Below are 24,061 nucleotides of genomic sequence, written 5' to 3' on the forward strand. Positions count from 1 at the left end.
GAAGGAAATGCAAAGAAAGATAAGAGAATTAGAGCAAGAAACAAAGGATGATTAAAGAACACCTTACACTTTTTTTTTTAGCCAGGGTGGAACGGTTAAAGGGATAGAAAAACATTAATAAAATTAAAAGAGAAATTGAGGGCAAATAGGGATGTCAATTAGAAAGTCGGGAGGAGGAAGGACAAGGGGATGTTGGGAGATAAAAGATACAGATGACTAACATATATTCATAATGTTATAAATCAAGTACCATTGGTAGCCTGTGTTTGACATAAATATTTACTTGTATTTAAATCCAGTCCATTACTCATAGGTTTGAATGTGCAAAATGTGTATAGACAACCTGTTCTTATTCATGTGCATACAAATCCCAGCCTCTGCGGAAATCAATGGGCTCAGAGGAGCTCGCATTGATTTCCTTAGTGCCCAGGATTTCACCACTGGTGTGTAGCACTGTTCACCAATGTGGGAAGGTAAGTACAAGCATGTTACTGCTTTCTGACCTGCAGGATAAAGTCTCTGATAAAAGCCTAGCTGGACATGCAGAGAGGGGAGGTAGAAGGACAATTGAAAGTTAAAGGGTTTGAACATGGTAAATGGGTTTGGGCTGGCAGGCTGATGCTTTCATAAGTATGACTTATTATTTTGCTGATCACACAGACTGTCATACCAGATCTGGACTTCAGTTCACATTATAAAATCAAGTAGCAATGTAACCCTGCTACCCCTGGTTTTGCATAATGCGCATTAATAGAGAAAAATACCAATATTTATGGCAAAAGCATGCAACTACATTTTTGTTCTGAATAGGCATTTTCTGCAAATATGCTACAACTAAAACAATTACACTCAATCTAATTCTTAGCCCAACAGAAAAACTAGTATGCCTTGGTGTCACTTGTTGCTTGCAACTTCAGATTAAGTGTCTCCACATCCACATATATTGCTGCAAAAGCGGGCTTTGTCACTGCACAGTGGTGGGGGAACAGGAGGAAGAGGTGTGCGCAACCAAGGGACGTAGCATTGCCACAGGGCACGGCTGTCCCACCTCCAGCCCTGGTGCATGGTGGAGAGGAAGTAGTTTCAGGAACCCTATCCCCATACCAACTGGTATCTGTACTGATAGCCTGGTTAGAGACATTGGAGTGCAGGGAATATATACACAATGCCCAGCTTGTGCCTGGGGCATTGTTTCCAGAGCAGTGGTTAGTAGTTATTACTCATCATGCCTTTTATCCTACGAGTGCGAAGCAGCTGTCAGCAAGTGTGCGGAGGGTATTTTTGCATCCTCTCCTCTTCAACCACCTCCAGACAGAAACAGAGGAATTTGCAAGTCATGGCACATATCTTCTTCATGAGCTTTAGTGGGTGGGAAGAGTCACAGAGCAAGATGCAAAGGAAGACAAGAGTGTTAGAAATGTCAGAACAACTTTTCACTCATATAAAATGGAGGGGGAGGAAAAGACTAAGAATATATTGCAAGGAAATAAGATGAATATGGATATGAAAAGCACTACTGGAAAAAGGGCACAAGTGGTCTGAGAAATTAAACACATAAAGCTGATTTAAGTGGCCATATCAGATGACATTTGTCCTATATGCACATCCCGCAATCCTGCATAAACCCCAGAGCAGCATGCTGTTTCACAACCCTGATACTTGCCCAAATGGATTTACAACCTGAAACCATCAGGTTTCTAGTGGCAGATGGCTGCACATGCAGCCGTGTATAATTCAACCACAGTGAAACGATGGTCAAGAAACTCCATTGCATGAAGAAAAAGCCATCTTCAATCATTTGCAAAGCTAAGGCACCAAAATTCTCACCAGTTGCTTTGTATAAGAGAGTTAAAGCTGAACAAAGAGGCAGCTGGAAGGGCTATCATAAGAACATCAGCCCAGCAAAGGAGAGCAAATCCTCACCGTGGCTGCAGTGTCAGCAGCTGCTGTAGCAGCAGACCAATCGTGGGCACGTCTGCACATCATCCAGAGACCTGACCCACCTCAAATGGTCCAAAATAAGCCACCTAGTGTGGTCCAATCTTTCTCAGAGGGAAGGCTTTTCCACCTTCAATCTTTTAAGAGATTGACATTTTGCAGCAGTTTCCATACTTCTCTATTTTTCATGCAACAATTACCACATAGCATTGCCAGCCAGTGCATTTAGTTTTAGAACATGAAGGAAAGGAGTACAACAAACAAAATAAGCTTTATTCTATATTAATATGCCTATCTTTATCTCCTGTTTCCTTTTACCATTTTATGGCTTATTGGCTAAACCAGAGCTTACTCTGAAAGATGTGAATTCAGGAGTCATGTCACATACCTTCCTCCTGAGCTTCTTTAGGTGGGAAGAGCCACAAGGCAGGATGCAAAGGAACATTAGGAGAAATACGTTATTACATGAACTGATATTACACAGGCTGAAAACCCTGTTAAGCTAGAGGGACAAGTTCTATCCCAGTAAATGATGCACTAATGGCCAGGAGGGGAGGGAATCTGAGGCACATGAGGTTGGGAAACAACTTGAGCATGTGAAGGGAAGAGGCAAAAACGTACCAGAGAGGGAAAACCTCACAGTAAGCTCAAATAACACATGCTGAAATTTCTCTCTAATTGTAGTTTTAGAGGAACAACCTCCTGCCATTGCCAGGATGGGCTTTATGGCAAGCTCTGTGCAGAGCAGGAGGGATAGAGAGGCTGTATTACCACCTAGCTAACATCTGTCAGACCTTGCACCGAATGAGAGCATTCCTGGTTGTTAGCCTGTGGCAGAGCTAGTCACAGAGGAGAGGTGGAAAGAAAAGACAACAGGAGGATTAAGGCAAAGTAACAGAGTTCTGATTCTCTTGTACCACCCTTGAATCCCCACCACCACCAAGGAGATGGCAGGGAGCAATTTGGAAGTTGATGGCACATACCTGCTTCTTGAGCTTCATAAGGTGGGACATGACAGGGAGCAAGAGCAATGAAACGGAAAACAAGAACAGTTAGATTAAAGAGTGTGTGAGTGCAACAGGGGGTCTAAAAATAAACCGCACAGGGTATGGAATAGAGGAATAGAGAAGATGAAATGGAGACAGGCAAGCAAAGCTCGCACAGGTAAAGAAACGTAAAACCTTCACGATCTGGATGCTGTGAAAACCCTGCAAACTGCCGAGGGTGGGTCTCCCATGGCATTATAAACAGGTTTACCCTTTTTTCAAATATGCCCATAGCTCAAAGCTTTGCAAATGCAGAACCAACACACCCTTTGGCTCCTCATACCTGGAGCACCACATCCTGAACCTCTCAAATGCAAAGGGTGGGCTTTTGTTCCAGCCCTTCTTCTGCCCTCTCTGTCCCACCTTGCAAATGCCTCATGCAATGTAGGGAGCCAGCTGGGGTTGCTTGCCAGCATCTATATAGATACAATTAATAATATCTGCATTCTACAGGATTATTATTTATGTTATAAATAATATTATATATATTATGATATATTATAGTCTATAAACTTATAATATATACAATGTACTATATATAATATTACATATTATAGAATATGTACTATGTGACATATGGCTACACACATACCTTACCACAGATGGATTTTGATTTCAAAATCCATCCAATCATTATCTGCCAAGCTACATACAAGAAACCAGTTGATACCTGATAGAAACCTCTCTAGGCAGACTTCAGTTATTCCACAGTGGGCATTGCCAACACCCAGGGCTATATATCAGCCTTGGAGTCTGCTGTGGCTTGGATTAAGGGATGGTATCTGCATTTCCTCTGCTGTTCCCTCCCCAAAACCAGAGCATGGATGTCTGCACAGGTATGCTCCGCAAGGATATGGGGCACCCTCAGTGAAACTTCTGCAAGGGACAAGAAAAGCCCTCTGCCTGCAGGTCATCTGTCACAGCATCTTTGTCTTGCTTTCTTCTACCACCTTGCAAAATCAAGGCATACATCAGCACCCAGCCCTGCTGCAGGAAAGAGGGGGGCTGAGAAGCGTTTCACATACCTTCTTCTTGAACCTCTTCTGCAGATAGGAAAAGTCACACAGCAAAGGGAATGGGAGAAGAAAATTAAAACAAGAAAATTATTGGAACATTCTTGAAGTTTGCAAGGCTCTCAGGCCATTATGGTTAAGAATACACAATGATGGGATTACAGGGTGAGAGAGAATGAAAAATAATATTTTTATGGGCATGTGATGGGGTTATAAATGTTACTGAAATATGGGAACATGACCACAAATGAAAACCACATTAAAAAAAAAGGCATTCACTATTTTATTCTTTATTAGAGCTGGCTAAAATTTCTTAAAACTGACTTCTGGTGCATTTTTAACCAAAATAAAATTTCTGTATTTCTTGTAGTTTAATTTTTTTTTTCTCAAATGGCAAAAACTTTTCACCAACATTTATCAATTTTTGACATTTCAAAGAAATCAATTCCTGATTTTCAACAGATGTATATAAACTTCGCAGGGTGTCCCCCTCCTTTTTAAAAACATAAGTTTTCAGAAAGAAAGGAGGAGCCTTGGCACTGTTGAGACAAAATTGTCAAGCAGTTCATTAAAATGGTAGACCAAAAAAATACTTATATTTGTTTCCATGTACACAAATACACATAGATTGTATATATATTATATATATGTGTGTATTATATACTTTTTTCATGTACATGTGTATTTTATTTCTTATACATATGTATATCTAACTGTTTTGGGTTGCATTTTTAGACAAAAGGAAAAAAAAAAAAAAACAAACAAAAACCAGGCCCAATTTCCTACCAGCTCAATAAGTGACATCAATGTCCATCATTGCATTGATGTCTGTGGCTTGGGACCAAGTCCTGGCCACTGGGTGTGAACCATTTCATATGTATTTCCTCACACGCATTCTTCCTCCACACTGAGAGAGAAAGTGAAGCCATGCCACAAACCTTCTTCCTGAGCTTCAGGTGGCAAGTGTCATGGAACAAGAAGCAACAGCAAGCAAGAAAATGAAAACAGAAAACTGTTAGAAGCTGGTATTGGAGTGAGCCGAGGCCTGGAGAAAAAAGTGGTTAGAAAGTGATGGAGAAAAGTTATGTGGAAAGGAAGTGGATGACTTTGGAAGAGAATGCAAAGGTCACACAAGAGTGGGGAGCAAGAAGATAACACCTGAGAGGAGATAGTCATGCAGATTAAAGGAATAGGAAGTCACCTGCCTATTAATTTCACATTAATCATTAAATTCTTGAAACCCAAAAGTAGACAGGGAAGAAAGAAGAAAGGCAAGAAATGCTTCTCCTTTAAAGAAGGCTTGTCTGTAGGACCATCACCCTTTGCTTACTCTTTGGATATTTGACAAGGCATGAAGGATGGAGCATGAATAGCACCTTCACATCCCTGGCTCTGCCTCTCCAGGCAGGACTAGACGTACGATGTTGACCAAAGGCAGCTCTACAGCCCATTTAACAACTCTCTTTCAGTTTTTTTCTGAACCCTTGACCCCCTTAGAACCCATGATGGGGAATTAGAGACTAAAGAATAATGTACCTTAGGGCAGGAACTACCCTCAGCATGGCCACAGCCACACCTCCGTTCCTGCTACTGATGGGCATTGGCCAGTTGCAGCAATCTGAGGGAATCCATGGCAAAAAAAAAAATAAAAAAAAAATAAAAAAAAAATTGGCAGCTGTGTGTAAAATCCCCTATAGGGCCATTTCTACACAGGGACATGTCTCTGTCTCAGAACTGATCTCACACCCTCCACATGCAAATATTTTACCTCCTAGTAAAGGGTCTTGCTCTTGACACCTTAGCAGATGTCTGGGACACTAAGGGCAGATCCTGGGAAACAGCCCCAGAGTTTGTCCCCTGGTCCCAGACACCTTGGGAAAATGCAGGATGACAACTGGCAGCTACACTCGCCTGAACTGAGCCAGCATGTCAAAAGTGCCCAGCAAAGACTGTGATACATCTCCATATCTTCCTCTCCCTGCTGCCTACAAAAGGTGAAACAACTCAGGTGAGAAAGGCTTTTCATGCTCCATCTTTCCAGATCGGCTCTAGCAGCTTGTCAAATCACCTTTTGCCAGCAAAAGGCACGTTAAAAAACTTCATCTTTGTCAGTCAGTTCTCTGCCTCACCTCTTCTATCCATAGCAGCACCCTGTCAGGTGCTCCTCAGGAGTTGATCAACCTGCTCTTCTTTTCAGTTTCAATATCTAAACTCTGGACATTTCCAAAGTGAGAGTGGCAGGATTTCAGTGATGATACGTTGTGTGGGCTCTGTGCTAATCCCTGCTCTAAAAGTTAAGGGGCAGGTTAGCTTCCAGGTTTACAACCATCCCTATGGCTCACAGAAATCTGCCATAATGGGAAGGTTCTGCACATCACAGCCCAAACCTAGCTGGTTTTATAATTTCTGACTGATTTACTGATCAAGTCTTTCAGATCACCTTTAGCAGCAAGCACCAAAGAGAAGGGTGAAATACAGACAAGGAAAAAGCAGGACCAAGACTCAAAGAAAGATAAATTACGTTCCAAGGGTTTTTGTTACCTTCTTCTTCGTACTCCTCTGCATTGAAATAGGCGGAGGGAAAAAAAGAGCAGACAAATCAAACATCAGTCTTGACAGATTGGTAAGATGTTACCAGTGGCAGAGCCCTTTGCTCTCACATGGATGCTGGGCAAGAAGGTCCTTAAGAGGCCATTTGCAATTCACCAAGTAAAATAGCAAGTAAAATGACTTAGAGAAAAAGAGGAGGTATAAAAAGGGGAGGAAGGCCATATTGTATTGAATTTTTTCTTGGGCGAGGGGAACTCAAGTGTACACACACATTAGAAGGATTAAAGTGTCAGAGAAGGCCTCAAGGTAAAAGAAAAAAACAGCGAAAAAAAAGCCCCATGTATGTATGTTTCTATGTGTATTGCTTGGGGGGGGGATACGTTTTAAACCAGAAAATACTGTGTATACAAAAGCCTCAAAACGAATTGCCAGCAGATGGCAGTGCCCGTACGAAAAATAGCAGCGTCCCCTGCAAACAGGGCATCAGTACGAAACCCCGAGGGCTGCCTGCAGCACAAAGAGAGACAAGTCTTCCTGTGCTAAAAGTGCTGTGAAATCACCAGAAGCTGGTGATAGTCAGACAAACATACACAGAGAAAACTCTGATTTGCCTAACGGTAGTGAGACTTTTTGTTAAAATCTCAACAGTGGGCAGAAAGGAGAAGATGGACACGACCAGCAAATGCTGAAGGCTTGCATGGAAGCAATTAGAGACAGAATTAAGACTTACCCTCTCCTTGCTCCCTGTGAGAGAGGGAAAAAAAGGTTATTGAAACTATGTAAATATTTCTTCCACTCCATATTGTTGCCAAGCTTTAAATCGAAGCAACCCAATGCACTGTTGTTTGAAGTCTTTCTTCTTTCCCCCATTCTCCCTCTGCTCTCCTAGGAACCATCTGGTTTTAAAAGTAGTAAAGTGACTGGGTTTGGGTTTTATTTTAAATAGCATTTCAAATTCTGAAGGTGTTTATGGTTCTATATCCAGGAAAAATCTTACCACCACAGATCTACAACATGATACCCACATTTGAGCACTGTGCAGGAACTGATGAAGCTGGACCTCAGCCCCACTGTGCCAGGCAAGCCAGCTTACAGCTGATGGCCCACACCAACCCAGATGTGCTACAATGCTTCATGAACCCTGAGGCTGTTTAATAAAAATTTGGCATAAACCAGATGCTGCTCAGTGTTCATCCTGTGGCTGTTCTAAAACCAGTCTTGTGGCCTGTTCCCATTCCTTGCCCACACTTGCCAGCTTCTCCTGTTTTACCATCACCTTGCAAGAAACCCAAACCTCAGAGCAGCCCTGGGGCAAGACCCTGAATGAAGGACGTGTTAAGAGATTGTCTGATAAAGGTGCCAAACCTCATCTTTGGAATTTGTTTTTGAGAGCAGGCTTGACAAAATGACACAGGTTGAGCTGAGTTGAGAAGAGGAGGCTTAGTGACCACTACAAGTCTGTCCATGATCCCATGATTGCCCTAAATCTCCTCCCCGTATCTACTGATGCAAAAATGTCCAATGATCCCATTGGGTTTTGTTATATTACTCTAGATTTGTTAAACCAGGGCAGAAAGTGGCTCCTCCACCACACTGTGTGTTTTATTTCCCTTCTCCAGGTAAGGCCACAGGCTGAGCTGTGTAGAAGTATTTGGAGGATGTCCTGTGTTAGACAGGGAGAGTAACAGGTGAACTTTGATGGACCCTTTGACACTCAAAGCCAAGACAGCCCTTCCCCATTTCCTCAGGAGGCTTTGGGCTGTGCACAGAGTGGCACCCAGGCTCTCCTCCCTGCAGGCATGCCCTCACTGCTGCATGGAGCCAAGCTGAACAGATATGCAGGCAGCTTTCTCTCTACTTACACTTCCTCGGTATCAGACATGTTGGCAATGAGTTTCTAGACAAAAGATAAAGAGAAAAAAAAGAAGTGTTATTAGTGAGAGCGTCTCCTAAAAAATGCCAAGGCAGGAGCAGATGGGTTGACATTTGAGGGCAAAAAATCCCAGGCACCTGCTTTCCCACACAGCAGCCAATCCCCTACCAACACTGCCGTTTTGGGAGCAGCACAGACCTTTGCCAGCCAGGTCAAAGGAGAAGAGGAAAGACATGCCCTGCCAACCCAATTGCTTCCCACAGGCAGGCCCAGGGGAAACCTGGTCCTGGCTTTAAGTAACAAAACATCCAGAGCTCAGGAGATGGGCACAGATCAGGGTGTCCTCTTGCACCCATCTGACATTTCCATCACTCCAGTAAGAACAGACAGGTTTTTCCTTCTTCTACGCTTCCATGAGTGGGAAGGTGCCAGCTACAAAGCATCAGTCAGAGCCAAAAAGAAAATAACTAAAACTACCAATATACCCACATAACTACTTACTTGCCAGCACCCAGAAGTGTGTTTGGTTTATACAGCTGATGAATGAATGAACAATTAGTTGTTAATTAGCTTAAGATGAAAACTTGCCAAATGCCTGGGTAGGCAATTCACATTGGTATAACCAGCTGCGTTTATTGCAACCAATCCTTGCACTGGGGGGCAGAAGTGAACTGATCCATGGTGCTGTTGTGGCTTGCATTTCTGTGCGGCCTGAGTCACGGCTGCATGCAGACCACCACGCGCAGAGAGCTACAGCATGGAAGGAACTCCAACTGGAGTCAGAAGGAGAAGCATTGCTATGCGAAGCATCATGGTAATACAGTCTGCACTGGGTTCAGTGCAGACTGTGATATTGGTGTGATATTGTGATGGCAGTGGTGCAACACTGTGGTTCTAAAAGCATCAGCTGCTCTGAGGCTAAGGGAGGAGGAGGGGAAGGGCCCCTCAAAACTTCCTCCAAATCCACATCAGGTCTTAAACTAGAAAGCCAGGCTCCTCCTCATTGGGAAACCCAAACTGTGACTTTCATGACTTGATTACTCAGCTGATATATGAGAGATGTCTTGAAGGAGCAGGTGGGCTGACTTATGTTCAAAAGAAACAACTGCAGCTTGGCAGCTTTCTATTTCAGAGGAAGGCAGTAATCCCTTAGGCTCCAACCCTGCCCTATAAGGGATTCTCTCCTTCCCCAGCAATGACCCTGGGCACCATATATTAACACCAACAGGATTTAAAACCCCCATATTCTAAGCAGTGCTAAACAGCTTGGATTTTTTTTCTTCTAGTTCCTCATTTATTTTCTATCTGAAATTCAGCATTGCCCTGGAAGTAGTGCCAGCAATGGCCATGCTATGACCCAGTCTGAACAGCTTGATGGGAGGATAACTTACTGCAAGGACACATGAGATTTGGGTTCAATGATCTCTTGGTCCCAGGCTGCTTTTAACTTGGCAGCTGTGATTGCCCACTCCTCAAGTGCAACAGCCAGTGTAACAGGACTACTTTGGGTACTCTAAACCCAAGAGGCAAGAGGAATCCGGGAGGAACTTTGTGTTTGGGAGGAATTTCAGCTCTGCAGAAGGCTTTTCTGCTGCATCAGCTCCTGCTGCATTGATTCCTGCTCCTTCTTCTATTACTTATTTGAATGCTACACCACCTCTGATCTCTATCCCTTGGTCTTTTTATCTAGATCATCCAATCTTCCAGATAAAGACTTCCACTGGCTATTTGCAGAGCAGCTAGCAGGTCTGCAATCTCATTTCAGCCTCCAAAAATTATTCAATCTATTAGTAATACATATAGTAACATATTATGTTGGTTTATGCAGTGGGTTAGCAGAGCTTCCCCTTGAAAAAGCATGGAGAGGGAACCTGCCAGATGCCCAGCTGCTGGCTTCTTCCAAAATGTGTGATCTGTAAAGACTCAAGTCAATGGCCAATCCTCCCATAGATTCTGCCTTTAATTTGTAAATTCAGATTTCTTTCTTGCCAAGGTGGAGGGGAAAAAGAGGACTTTTAAAGAGCGCTGGGCTAAACTCTTCTTCCCTCACACTCCAGTGAGAAGTAATACTGCTCAATGGTGGAGAAGAAATCAGCTCAAGAGCACTGCATATGCATAGAGAGAACAAATGTCTGATCGATGTCTGTTTGGTGTAGGGTAGGCACATAACACAGTGTATGCTGTTCTTTCCAAGGCAATTTAAGTCAATGGGAGTCTTTGCAATCAGGCTTTCCATTAACAGTTATTGGAATGAGCTCATCTAGTCTCCAATTTAGCTCTAAGGAGATCTTGCCGACGGTTGCCACATTGGCTGTTCCCCTACACCCTTCCATATTTGTTAATCCAAGCGCTGCAAATGCCAATGGGATTTTGCATGGCATCTGTCTGCATGCTATAAAAGCCAAGAGAGAATGCCAGCACCCCTGACACCATAAGACCCCAACCCTGAGGGGGTTTCTAGGCCCCAGATAAAATGAATTAATAACAAGTGCATTGGCAGACTTTGTGCAGATGAGCCAGACAGAACCCCCCAGGCTACAGTAAGGGGGACAAAAAATCAGGGGGACATGGAGATTTCAGCCTTGCAAGGGCCAAACATTCAGCCAAGTTCAGTCACTTCATTAGGAGGAGCTGGCATTTAAGGCTGTAGCTGACTGCCACTGCCCTGGCTGGAAAGCCAAAAAGGTCTCACATCAAGGAGAACAAGGTGTCTGTGCACTTTATAGCATTCAAAAGCCATCTGGTCCCTCAAAGCCAGGGGCAAAACACAGACCATCATAGCAACAGCCACCCAAGATGAGAGAAAGGCTGTTGGATGCCCAGCACTGTCCACGTAGCTAAATCTGTCACCAAAGCAGCCAACAAAACCAAACCATATCTACATCCTCAAGGCAATAAAGCAAGCAATCTGCTCAGAGTGGTGTTTTTTGCAGTTAGGATTAAGTTCACTGAAGGCAACAGAAAGTGTCCAGCTGGCTCGAGATTACCCTTCTGTGGAAATTACTTTACACACAGCAAATGCAGCCTTGGATTAAGGCTGTTAGCACCTTAAGGCAATAACTGGGCTTTGTTTGTACAGTGGCAGAAAAATGGGATCTGGTCTTGACTGAGGCTTAAGGATGTAATAAAACCAATTAGTTAATGCTGCCAACCATTTGGAGGGAAATCAAAACACATGGGAAAGTTTCACCAGACCAAAAACTTCCTGCCTGCTCCCACCCTCAAAGGTTAAATCAAAGGTTATTTCCTGCATTTGGTTCAAACTACGCAGGTCATGTCTGGAAGGACAAATACCCAAGTCTTCATCAGTCCCAGATAGGCAGGAATGCCATGTCCCTTTTGGCCCCAAATGCTCCTGTTCTTGGCTGCAAGAGCAGAGCCAGCACATCCTAAGAAGCCTCTTAGCAGCTGAGAATGCACCAGGGAGGGGGAATGGGCTGCCTTACACCTCCAGGCCATCCCTGGAAATAACCCGCCCATCAATCATCCCTTCCCAAGCCAGGCCATACAAGGGAGGCAAGGTAGCAAGAGGCATACGGAAAGGGGGGAGGACAAAAGCAGCCATGCATGGTCAGTGGGACCCGGCAGGGACAACTATCAGGCAAGGACTAGGGGCATGGTCCACTAGGCACCACATGTCCATGCTTTCCCAGCAAGAGCCTCTGCAAACCCACTGCATCTACTTTTTTACATACATGTATATACACTAAAAAATAGATGTTCTGTATCTCTATTAAATATCTATATATACTTTTCTATATATAAACATATACCTTTTAAAACCTGTATTTCTTCTATCCCTCTGTCTCCACCCTTTGTTTCTGAACTGCACAGCACTTTCCAGCAGAAAATGTTTCTCTCCCCATGGGCTGAAAAGTGAAGCATCCACTGCAGTGCTGCTGCTGAAACAGGGTAGCAGAACCCAAGTGCTGCTGCAAGCTCCACTGACACATAGCAAAATCCTGATTCCCTGCCCCAAAATGTGTCCTTTATCCTTGTCTTTGGTGTATTACAATTTGGCCGATGCCTGCAGGGGGCTTGCTAGGAACAAAGCTGAGATATCCCCCCAAGGAGGGGGCAGTCTGCCATACCAACTGCAGGGGTTTGAAGCCATGCACACAGGGAGCATCCCATCACCACTCTGAATTAACCCCATCCTCCTGCCCCTCCATAAGCACAAGGAGGTTCTCTCCCGGTTTTCTTCTTTTCCATGGGATGGGGCAGTTTTCCATGACCACATTTGTGTTTCTCAGGTCTCCCTCTGGTCCCACACCCCACAGTCTTCCTCGCCTCCCAGCAGCTTCCTAACAATCCTGTCCTGCCTCCCTCCCACCTCAGCCATCCTTTTCTCTGGGTGACAGGGAGGGAAGGTCAGCGCTTCCCTCCTGCTACTGAAGGGTTTTGCCAAGTGCCCCAAGAAATGCCATGTCATTCCTAGCCCCACACTTCGGTTTTGGAAGGGTCTTTCTACTACCACTGACCCTTGAGACTTCAGAGCACCTGAGTCACTGCAGGTGACACGAGCATCATGCAGTGCCTAACCAAAGCCAGGAAGGAAAAGTGCCTCTTAGGATCCTCTGCCAGATCCCAGATCCTGTGGACCCCAACCCTCCCCTGATGCTTCTCCATTCAAACCAAGACCCAGCCCCTTTGCAGCTTTTATCCCCACAGCAGCATCCCTTGCTGTGACTCCTGCTTACCTGGGATGAACAGAGAGAAGCACCGAGCTCCCTGCTGAAGGGGACAGGCAGGCTGGGATCTGCGAGCCTCCCAAGGTGGAGCAGCTCTCAACTTATAGTGACATTTGATCGTATGGAGGAGCCAATTGGCCCCAGGCTCCCTGTGCTGGGCAGGGAAGGAAGCAGGGACGGGGTGGGGGGTTGGAGGGCGAAGCGAGGGAAGGGGATAAAAAGGTCATACCATGTATAGGAGCAGCTGGAGGAATTGCACAGATGAGGCTAAGATGGGAGGGACATGTTTGGAGGAAAAAGAAAACCCAACTCCAGGGCTTGTGTTTCTATATTTACAACCCCAGCAGGCAGGCAGAACCTAAAGAGGGGTATCTGAGGCAAAGGCACCTCAGAAACAAATTGTGGGTCCCCTGCAACTCCATGGTGCACGGTCACTGCTTAAAACCTGGTTGTGGCATCCTGGATCTTGTAATCCCAACATAGAGCAGCAGCCTCTGCTCTCCTGGCTGGGCAGGGGTTCTTCCCTGCTGCCCCACTACACATGAATTAGTTAGAGCCTGTGATGGGCTTGGGGACTTACTGCTGTCTGACACGAGTGGTCACAGGCATGTAAGAATTCAGAAGCACATAGCACATGTCGTGTGTGGGCTTGTGTGTGGCACACTCTGACCTCTCACTAAGACTACCAAGGCTCTGCCATGCATCAGGGCTTGAGGAGACCTGGAACAAGAAGCAGGAGAATAGATGTGCAACAAGAGAGCTTGTCTGAACTCAAGCCATGCTCAAAGCATGATATGAAAGCAGTGTTTAAGTAAGAACATCTTACAGACAGCAAACCCCAGATGGCTGTACCCCACCAACAATCCAGGTGCCCCAAGGGGTTTCACTGCCTAAGCACCCTCCACAGTTGCATGGCTCTGCCGGCAGAGGATTGCATTGCCTTGCACAATCCTCTGGCTCATGGTTTCCATTTCACTGCCCCTCTCAGGCTTCAGCTCCCCATGCCTCTCCTTGGCAGGGTTCCCTGGCGATGCAAAGCGTGCCCTCCAATGTCCCTGGCAACTCCAGCACCCCTATTCCCCCAGCCTGTAGGAGCAGAGAACAACTTTGGTAGCTGCAGGGCAGGGGTTATTTTTGGCCTTGGTCACAGATTGATTCCTGCCCTCTCTTTCCCTGCTGCTTGCAAGAAAGGGTCCCCAGCTGAGGATGTAGACAAGTTTTAAAGCTGTGGAGCAGGAGCTGCAGCCTCCCATTCACCAGGTAATGTGCATGAGCAAAAACCCCCACTCCAGCTTCTATTCTCCAGCTGTCAGGCACCTTATCCCCTCGCTTCCCCCCTGCAATCCAGCTCCAGGCAATGCTTTTGTTACTCGTTGGGTGAGAGGGGGACCATGCATCCTCAGACCCCTGCCTTTGGCCGGGAGTTTGCTGGGTGGGGGAGCTGGGGTGAGCACCCCACACTGCTTTGGAGAATGGCACCTGCATGGGGACACATGGCCGGACCAAGTATGGCGGCCTCCATGCCCCCTCCCCAGGTCCCTCAAAGGCACTAACACAGCAAACCAGCTTTCACACTGCGTTCTCAGCACCATCGAGCATTTCTGCCACCTTCCATTGGCTAGTTTTCCTCGGACACTCCACCAGCTGGATATGTCTCCAAGGAATACTGCATTTGCCCAAACTGGCTGCAGAGTGGGGATGTATGGAGGGGAGTCCCCCAGCTGTTTCTCCTTTTATGTCCCCAGTGGACCCAATTTGGCAATGGCATTCACCAGCCTCCTTTGCCTGCCTGCTGTTATAGACTGACAGGGCCTCATGACTCAGGTCTCTACACCAAGGATGGGGTTGATTAACCCCACTGATTAGTTAACAGGAAAGCATGTGTGTGCAAGTGCACGTGAAGCCCTGGCTTAGAGCAGGGTGGTTCTCAGCAGATACGAGGCTGAACACTCCCGTGGTTCTGTCTGGCCCATTTGCTGCCAGTCAGTTGGCAGGAGCAATGTGAGCATCTTGAAGGGTTGCACAGCCTCTGCCAGAGTAGTGCTGTTTGTGCACCAGTGGCACTCCACATCACTCAAATTCCCCTCTAGGCATCTTGACAAATGTGATGCTGATGCAAGCTACTAGAGGTAACCAGAGGTTTCTACCTGCTGCATCTCTATTTTCAAATAGATGAAATGCAAACATTACTGTCTGCAGCATCTTCTTTAGTTCCTATACACTCAGCTCAGTTCCTGATCTGGACATGCTGGACAACTGCTCCACACAACATTCATTACGCATGATATCCATGCTCTGTCTTTCCCATCACCACCCCTTGGAAGCATAGCCCATTACTTCATACTGTCTCAAAGGATGGCTGTGCATCCTATAGGCTACCTGTCAAAGCACTCGTGTCAGTGTCTTGCATCTTGTTTCCGGTCCCAGCATGATCCAGTTCCCTCTTTGCATAGGACTGAAGGTATATGCTCATCCCTCTGGACAGATTGTATATCTGACGCTCACATCCTCTGTTTGCTCTGCTGTCATCTAGTTCACAACTGAGGTTCATTCCTCACAGCCCATTTTATGGTTGCCCTTCCTTCCCTTTGTGGGTCTCTCTATCCACTTCAGCACACAACTATAATCCTCTTCAATATTTGTTTCATACCTTAGCAGCATACCCCATGCTTCTCACACATACCTTACATCTAGTCCTTATTTCATCTCATGATGCCATTGCACAGCAGTTTTACTCACAGCCTGCACCATTTTCATCATCAGCTCTGCCTCACTTTACTGTAGATTGTCCTGCTCTGGGATATATATTTTGCCGTCTTGAAATCATCTCTTCTCCCTTCATCAGCAGCAATGTGTACTTGGGCTGCCCTCTGAGCTGCTGCAGCACAGCCACACAAGCCTTGAGAGCAAGCAAACCAACAGCTACACCTCATGCTTCCTACTGATAGCATGGACCACATGAGAGAGATGATCCCATCTGTAGCCACATTTCTACCAGAAACTATCAGATTTTGTTATATGAGGGTGCAGTGAGCACGTCTTTGGAGAAGCCACTCTCACCAGCTGCCAGGTTAGGAGACAGCATGCAAGCCAAAAGGAGCATGCATGCAGGTCACACACATGAACCAGGGTCTCAAACTGCATAAAGTCCATCCACGTGCTGACATCAAGCCAGAACCTGGCATGCTTTTCCAGTGACAGCATCTCTGCCTGGGAGAGGATACAGCAAACCAGTGTTCCTCCTTGAATAGCAACTAGAGGCTGGGCAGGGATCTACAGAAGTTTCCACTAGGTAACACAGACCAGTATCACATTTCTTTATGATAGGTAGGAGCACCCAGACTGGTCATTTGAGATGGGCCACAGGAATATATGGCATAGCAGGACCACTTGCAGGGGAGCTGCAGTCAGTTCTGCTTATCTTTTCTGGCTTTTGGCTGACCTATTGCAGCAGCTAGTACACTCAGGGCATCAAGACTTTAAATACAGTGCACACACATTAGCCGTGATAACTTTATGGATTGCATAAAGATGGGCACTTTGGCCAAATGCTTGTATTTTTGGTTGTTTTTTTGATCCCCTTCCCCCCCCACTGCACACTAGGCAGTATTTCCATGGATCATTGCTCCTACGACACTCAGCTAGCAAACTAAAAGAAGTGTTGGAAAACTGCATCTGAAAACCTCTGCAGCTCTGGAAGTCTGAAATCATCTGTGGCTTCACATTCATTAAAGACTATAGAGTTTGTAAATAAAATCATCTATGTCCTTCCCATAAAACAGGTGCTCTTTCACAACCCAAGAGATACCTAACTCCTGCAATGAAACAGTACCTATCCCTTATTCACCAGCTACTGACCTCCACCTAGCAAACCAGTCTCATACCGAAGCAGGTCCTGCTTTAGCCTCGGAGTTGGGCCAGAGAACCTCCCAAGGTCCTTCCTCACCCAAACCCACCCATGACTCTGCACTTATATCTCCATGCTTGAGCTACAGAGGAACTTCCACTGACATTTTCTGTCATCCAAAAATGGTTACATTATCCAAAGTGAATTTGTTGTAAGAGAAATAGATTTTACTTGAGTTGTTCTATCACCCACAAAGCCTGTTTCTTTTATCCTCCCTGTCATATTTGAGTGCTTTCAAAACATCTTTTGATATTTTTGCATGATACAGCTATTTTGGTTTTGACATCCACTTACACAGACATCAGCACTGAAACACTTGAAGTTAGCCAGGAAAACGTGTTGATTTAGCTGACTGGAGAAGAGTGGGGATGTGTTTTTCTGTTTTGTGACACTCAATTATAAACCTTTTACCATGATTCAGGACAGGTGGGAAATGGTAATCACAAAAGTCATTTAGGAAGGAAAAGTAAATTCTCATCCACTTCTCCTCTCCTTTCTTCTCTTTACTGCACCCCAGAGAAAAGGATTCTGCAGTGGGGTTTAATCAGCAGTTCAAGGTTAAAGTAGATGGCCTACATTCACTGAAGCCCTCTTTCCAACTTATTGAAAAACCTGCCAATAAGAAGGCAGATCAGATAGTGACTAAGTAAGTACAAGAGAAAAGGCAGAATATATATACAATTAATTTCTGTTTCTGGGTAAAATCCAGTGAACTGTTTTATGCAGCCAGTCAAGCAGAGAACAGAATAGCCTTAAAATTTAAAATCACCTTCTCTATTTAAGTATCAGCACACCACTGCCATTTTACTGGTGATGACAGGATCCTAAGGAAACTGAAACACAACTGAAAAGGACTGAGCAAAGACTGCTTCCTCTCTGGCTCCTCCAATACCCTTGTTTAGCATTTGGGCTCAGGATCTCAGTCCTCAAATTTGTCTCTTCCTCCCCTAGATAGAAGACACCTGATGCCATCCTTGTGATGCAGAGTGATGAACCTCTTGCAGCAGCCACTCAGATACAGGGGCAAGCAAGCATTCACCAGGTTGGGGATTCACCAACCTGAATCCTGGAGTGAGGCTGGGAAACATCAGGGTGACAGTAACTTCTGTTGATGGTGGCTCCTTGATATTTCAAAATGTTCAGGGACATAAATGGGAGAATAAAGGGCAACAAACAAGCTTACTCTTATTAATGACCAAATTACCTATGCATGCCTCCATCCACCCACCTGATACTGCTCTCCTCCTCTTTGCATCTGGAGGGAGTCAATCAAATTTTCCATGGAGGATTCTAATGTGTCTTCCCTTCTGAGAAACTTGGTTGGTAGAAGAATGTGCCCCTTCTTATCTCCTCTTAGACTGTAAGACCAGAAACTCTATGTCTTTACATAAGAAATCTGAGGGATCTGAACACCTCCTGCTTCAGCATCAGATGCAGACATAACCCAGCCTCGTATGTCATTCATACAGTGTGTGCTGCAAATAAACTCATTAGGCTGGTGTGGTTTTGGTGGTGACAGCAGCAGAGCAGGGTACAACATGTTCTTGGGCATTTTTAAATCCTGTTGAAATTTTCTTATTCATAATGGTTTATTCTAAGTTTCCAGTTGGTTTGGCTCTGGTTGTGATTATCTGGGCTTTTTTTCCCCAGCAACACTTTCACTGTTGGAGACACATAAAGTCACTAGTGCTGCTAAACGACAATGGCAGTTTTGAGATGTTGAAGTCATCCAACAGAGGAATTGATTGCATTAGGGTATTTGCATGAAGGATGGAGCACCTGCCCTCCAATCCTTCCATAGGTTGGCATTGTCCAAGCCTTGCAGAGCCTGGCACGATCCCAAATCATGCCACGTTCTGCCAGAGAAAGAGCTCTCCATTTGCAGGAGAAAGAAAATGGAGAGCTCACCTCCCAGTACCAACCCAGAAATAACAGCATCTGCATCCCTTCCATGAGAACTGGCCTCATCAGATGGGCCACAACTCTGATGGATGTGGGAAAGGCTTTGCTACCTTGATCCACAGAGTGACTCAAAGTCAGATTAGAGGTACATTAGCACACAGGGTCAGCAAGACACAAGGCTTAGCAGGACAGTCCTGGAAAAGAAGCAAGAATTTGCCTTCAGATTTGGCTTTCTGTCACAGCTCACCAGCACTTCAAAAGCCAGATGGAACAGTCCAAGCTTAACCTAGGTGTAAAGCTACTTTGTAGACTTCCAAAGAAACTGCTCTGGCATGCCCCCATCTCCCTGCAACCATGTTTAATCTACCAGCTGCCTTGGCACCCACACTACAAAGGCTCCTGAAAGGCTGTGAAAAAGCAAAGCCCAAACTGGGATGACAGCTGGAAAAGGGGATGAAACACCCCAGGGCTAATAGATGATAAATAACTGCTGGCATTTGGGCAGCTCACACATTCAGCCAGGGCAAAGGCAGGTATTGAGGCCATCCCTTACCTCACTTCAGCAGCCTCAGCCCTGATTGTCAAGTCAAACCGCACACAGACCCCCAACCAAACTCACCAAACCAATCAACTCCAAACCCCCTCTTGCTCCCAGCACATGCTGGTACCCTGCTCTTACAGTACATCCCTCACCAAGAGCAACCAGAAACAGAGCCAGAGTTTGCACTCTTCCTCTCTAGGGACAGTAACAATCAAAGTACAGCTCCAAAAATCGCATTTTGCAACCCTGACTTTTGCAAAACAGCAAATCTGACCAGCAAACTTGAAAAGCCTCCAACTCGTTTCATTGCCTGGAGTGCCTCTGATAAAGTATCTGTCCTGGCAACATCACCATTATCTGCCCTTCACCTCTCTGGTACTTTAGATGCCAAACTTTGCAGGGCCCAAGTTGGGAGCATGCAGTGGTGTTACTCGATAGCTCTTCTTCACGCTAATTTTAGGTGATGGAATTTTTCATGCTTTCAAAAGAATTAGTTTCATTAGTTTTTGAGAAACCTCTTACCTACTGGCTACTGTAAATACTCTTTTTCCAACTGATGCTTTGAACTTACCTACAGGGCTCCAAAAATCACATGAAAACAGCACCCAAAATGATCTCCAAGAAGTAATGACCTGTTAATCTTGCAAACCGAACCAAGTAACATGGGGTACCCAACATGCAAGTGACTGCAGATGGAAACAAATTACACATCAGTAAGTACTGAATTTCATCTTTCTTCAGTTAATATTGATTCCTGATTTTTGTCGTAGACTGTTGCTGCATCATTTAATTATTCACTTTGGGAGATGTGCTTGCTCCATGTGCTTTACACATCTAAGGCACATCCACTGTGGGATTCAGAAGATCCTCCTTGGACACCCTAGATCTAGCCTAGATGAGTCTCTGAAGATAAGGAATCAGGCTGGACCATTCAAGACACAGCCTGTGTCTCATCCTCAGGCTATTTACACCTAAATGGATGACAGTCTGACAGAGAGGACAAAGTCTGAACAGCAGGATAGGGGTCAGGACCCTATCACAGCCGCGGTTTTGGGCTGCTCCCCAAAGGAGGTGGGTGAGGCATGAGATCAGCCAAGGGGCTCACAGCAGCCACACAGCCTCTCCACAACCTTGGGGAAGGACTACCTACCCAACAAAGCACCTCTGATTCAGTAATTACACTTGCAGTTTGCTGCTTTCATGTTTTAAAGTGCTTGCTCATATTAATCCCAATGATATTTTCCCCCATATTTTGCTTCAACCTCCCCCTATTCTTCTAATCATCCTTAGAAGCCCTCAGCCCATGACACATTTTTTCCTCTTTATTTGAAGGATGAAGAGTACGTGTCTTTAGCATTGTTAAACCACTATTACTTAGAGTTATCCTGAAGAGATTAAACACCTTTCTAAAACTGTCATCTAAATCAAATTGTTCCACTGCAACTAGTACCCTCAGGGGAACAAATGCAAAAATCACATGGAAATGCTTGTGGTCTATTTACCATTATCAGGATCCTTGCAATGGGTCCACTGTTTCTGAAGCAAATGCTGGCTCTCATTGCACTTCTTCTCACTGTCAGATCCATTCTTTACCTGCTTTAAAATATATATAAATATACACACTTGTATACCACACCGCATTAGGGAAGGAGTGTTGAGCTGGCAAGAGTTACCAACAGACTAACCTCAGAGCCATGTTCAGCAGCACATCAGCTGCCACCTCATTATTTATAGACACCCCGCTCTTTGCGCTTGTTTATTTTCCTTCCCTAAGGTGGTGGTGGCAGGAGGGGAAGCTTTGACATCTAGCCCCAGGTTTCTCAGAGTCTGACCTTTCCCGCAAAGAGCAGGAACTGCAGACACATTTCAAGGAACAAAGTTATTTGGGAACTCCAGGCTCCTGTGTACACCACCTCACTGGAGACCCAGTGCAGAGCTGCAAGCAAGGGTTGAGTAGATTTGTTAATTAGCCAGCACATACACATAAGGATGGCCATAAAAGGGAGCCTATAATTATTTTATATCCAGAAAAAGAACCAGATGAAGTTTAGCCCCTAATCTTGAAGCAGAAGAAATGCTATATTAAGACATAACAAACTTGAGGTTTGCATCAGCTAAGCTTTCCCCAAGTTTAAACAATGCTAGTTTATGGTCTGCAGGAAACAGGCATTGCAATGGCTGTGGACCATGTTTTTCAATCCCATCTCATATATGCTCATGTAGAATCATCTGTCAAACTTTGCTGGAAAAAAAGCAGCCATGAAACCTGGTACAGAATACAAGCACAGCACATTTCATGACTACTGTAGCTCCCACAGATTTAAAACTAGGTGCTGTACAAAAGGGCATCCCCTTCTGCACAATCTAAACAAGCAGAACAGTGAAGGAGAAATTGGAATGAGGCAACACCTTGAGGTATGCCTCAAGGTCAGAACACTGACAGCCCACAGAGGGGCTCCACCCCTTTCTTTGAGCACCACTGACCTGCAAAGGGGATAGTAATCTGGGATAGGATGGCAGCACAGAAAACAGATTGGCAGCCAACAGATACAGGGGCCAAGAAAGCATCACTCTTCTCCACCAGGCTTTGAGGATAAGCTTAATCCTGCAAGAAAGACTCACTTAATGCCTCAATTTGTCCTTCCTACGCTCAAAATAAAACAGTCCCAGGAAAAGATAGAGCTAAGGTATCATAACAAAAGCCTAAGAGATGCCAATGCTGAAAAAAAAATACAATATGAATGTAGAAAAGATACGGAGCAGTCAGCTACTCAAAACCAGACCAGTAACTGTTATAGACAGAACACCCTGCTCTGCTTTACTCACGTGAGCAAGATGAGCCCCAGAGCACTCTTCCCATCCCTAGGAGTATGAAGGTCCCAGCACCACATAGAGATGCACAGGAGAGCTGGAAGCAGACTTGACTTTGCAAAGACTGCAGCATAACTTCGCTACCACACACTGTGGTTTCTTCACAGTGAATTCACCAGCAGGAACTTCTCATTTTAGCAGGAGATGAGCAGACACATTTCACAGATACATTTCAAGACATTTTCTTCTGACATGAGCAATAAAATCAGCCACAATGCCCAGTGCTTGCTGCTGAGGGAAGAAATGAGCTTTCATCCCCAATTAGCATTGCCCAAGATGCACATCCAGAACACCTGGGCTGCAGCATCTCTTTCTGTGGATGTCTTTCACCATTCTGGTAACCGCACTGCCACTCCCATCACTGAGTGCACACCACGTTACTTTATGAGGAGAAACAGCAAACCATACAGTTAATTTAACTGTGGGAAAACTTCCTTTGGCAGAAACAGGTACCTCATAAAGAGCTACACACACGTGCTCCAAAGCAGGCCTTTCCCCGGCTCCTCAGCGCTACTAGAGCACTCTGGCCTCCCAAGAGGCCTTCCACATAACCTGCTCACTTCTGCGCTGTAACCAGAACCCAAGTTATGCAGTTGTTTCAGGTGAAACCACACCTAGGTCCAAGTGGGCTTTAAGTGAGGAAAATATGCCCTGAAAATTAACCTTCCTCAGGGAGCGAATCCCACACAAGCAGCCTCTGGGGCTCTTTCTGCACTCTCCAAGCAGGGAACAGGAATAGTAACAGGTCAAATTTCTGACCATCCTTTCCATCAGCAAACTGCAGAATAGAGCTGCAAACAAATTGGTGCAACCACTTTGCATGCATGCAAGGGCACAGTATCATTGCTTTTGCATCAAATCAGAACACCTCCGTACACCCCATTAGCATGCCTCACTTGAAAACCCCAGTATGGCAGAGAAAGGGCTGAAAGGAGGAACAGCTGAAATGAGGAAGATGGGCCCAGATGTTGTCCACACTCCTCAGTGCTCTCCGAGGAACATGCTCCTTGCATTCTTACCTCCAGGACCTGAAGCAGAGAATGAAGGGGACAAGGGTACCAATAAAGCAAGATGACAGTAAGAAGTGGTATCTGAGAACTTTCCTCTTCCTAACAGTTTAAGAAAGTGTAGGTAAGGGCAGCACAAACTATTTTCTATCTCTGCACCATAGAAATGTTATTACTTGCAAGGTCACCTCCGTGGAAAGGTTTCTTCATTAGATGTTTCCAAGTAGGATAGCCAGCTCACTAGAGTGCTGGGCTCCTGCACAGACAGCTATATAGATCTCATCTAAACTGTATAAGCAGGCTATAGAGGATTTTTCAATTTTTTTTTTTTTAAACAGTTAACATTGCCAGTGCTTTTGGTTGAATCTTGTGATGTTCTCAGGTCCATTAGCTGAAGAGATAGGCTCTGTGCTTCATTTATCTGATCACTCCATGGGTGGTGTTCTGCATGCTGCTCCATCTCTCACCCAAACACCACTCATCCCCATTTTACAGTCAATTACCCCAGTAACAATGAAGAATGCAGCAAGATGACAAGGATCTCCTAAATGGGACAGGCACACAACAAGCCCCTTTCCTGCATATGTTAAGCTCCTTTTCTTGTTGTCACTCAGTCTGATGTTTCTTCTTCTCCACTTTCCACTCAAGCAGAGGTTTGCAAGATCTTGGAAAAAAACTTTGCTGAGGGAACTCCTATATCAATAAACTCAGAGTTGCCATCA

General features: G+C 45.2%; 1 long non-coding RNA gene across 1 annotated transcript; it reads right to left on the reverse strand.

Annotated features, from left to right (window-relative positions):
* Positions 1-7,130: 7,130 nt before the first annotated feature.
* On the reverse strand, positions 7,131-13,338 carry LOC133274756 (uncharacterized). The gene is made up of 3 exons (XR_009745237.1): positions 13,121-13,338; positions 8,410-8,444; positions 7,131-7,291 (listed from the first exon to the last, which is right to left on the reverse strand). It is a non-coding gene; the product is annotated as an uncharacterized LOC133274756 (long non-coding RNA).
* Positions 13,339-24,061: the final 10,723 nt, after the last annotated feature.

Source organism: Pezoporus flaviventris, unplaced genomic scaffold, assembly GCF_033815535.1.
Source record: "Pezoporus flaviventris isolate CSIRO_AGI_PZ_B2104156 unplaced genomic scaffold, CSIRO_AGI_Pfla_v1 ptg000036l, whole genome shotgun sequence".
In the NCBI taxonomy this organism is placed as follows: domain Eukaryota; kingdom Metazoa; phylum Chordata; class Aves; order Psittaciformes; family Psittacidae; genus Pezoporus; species Pezoporus flaviventris.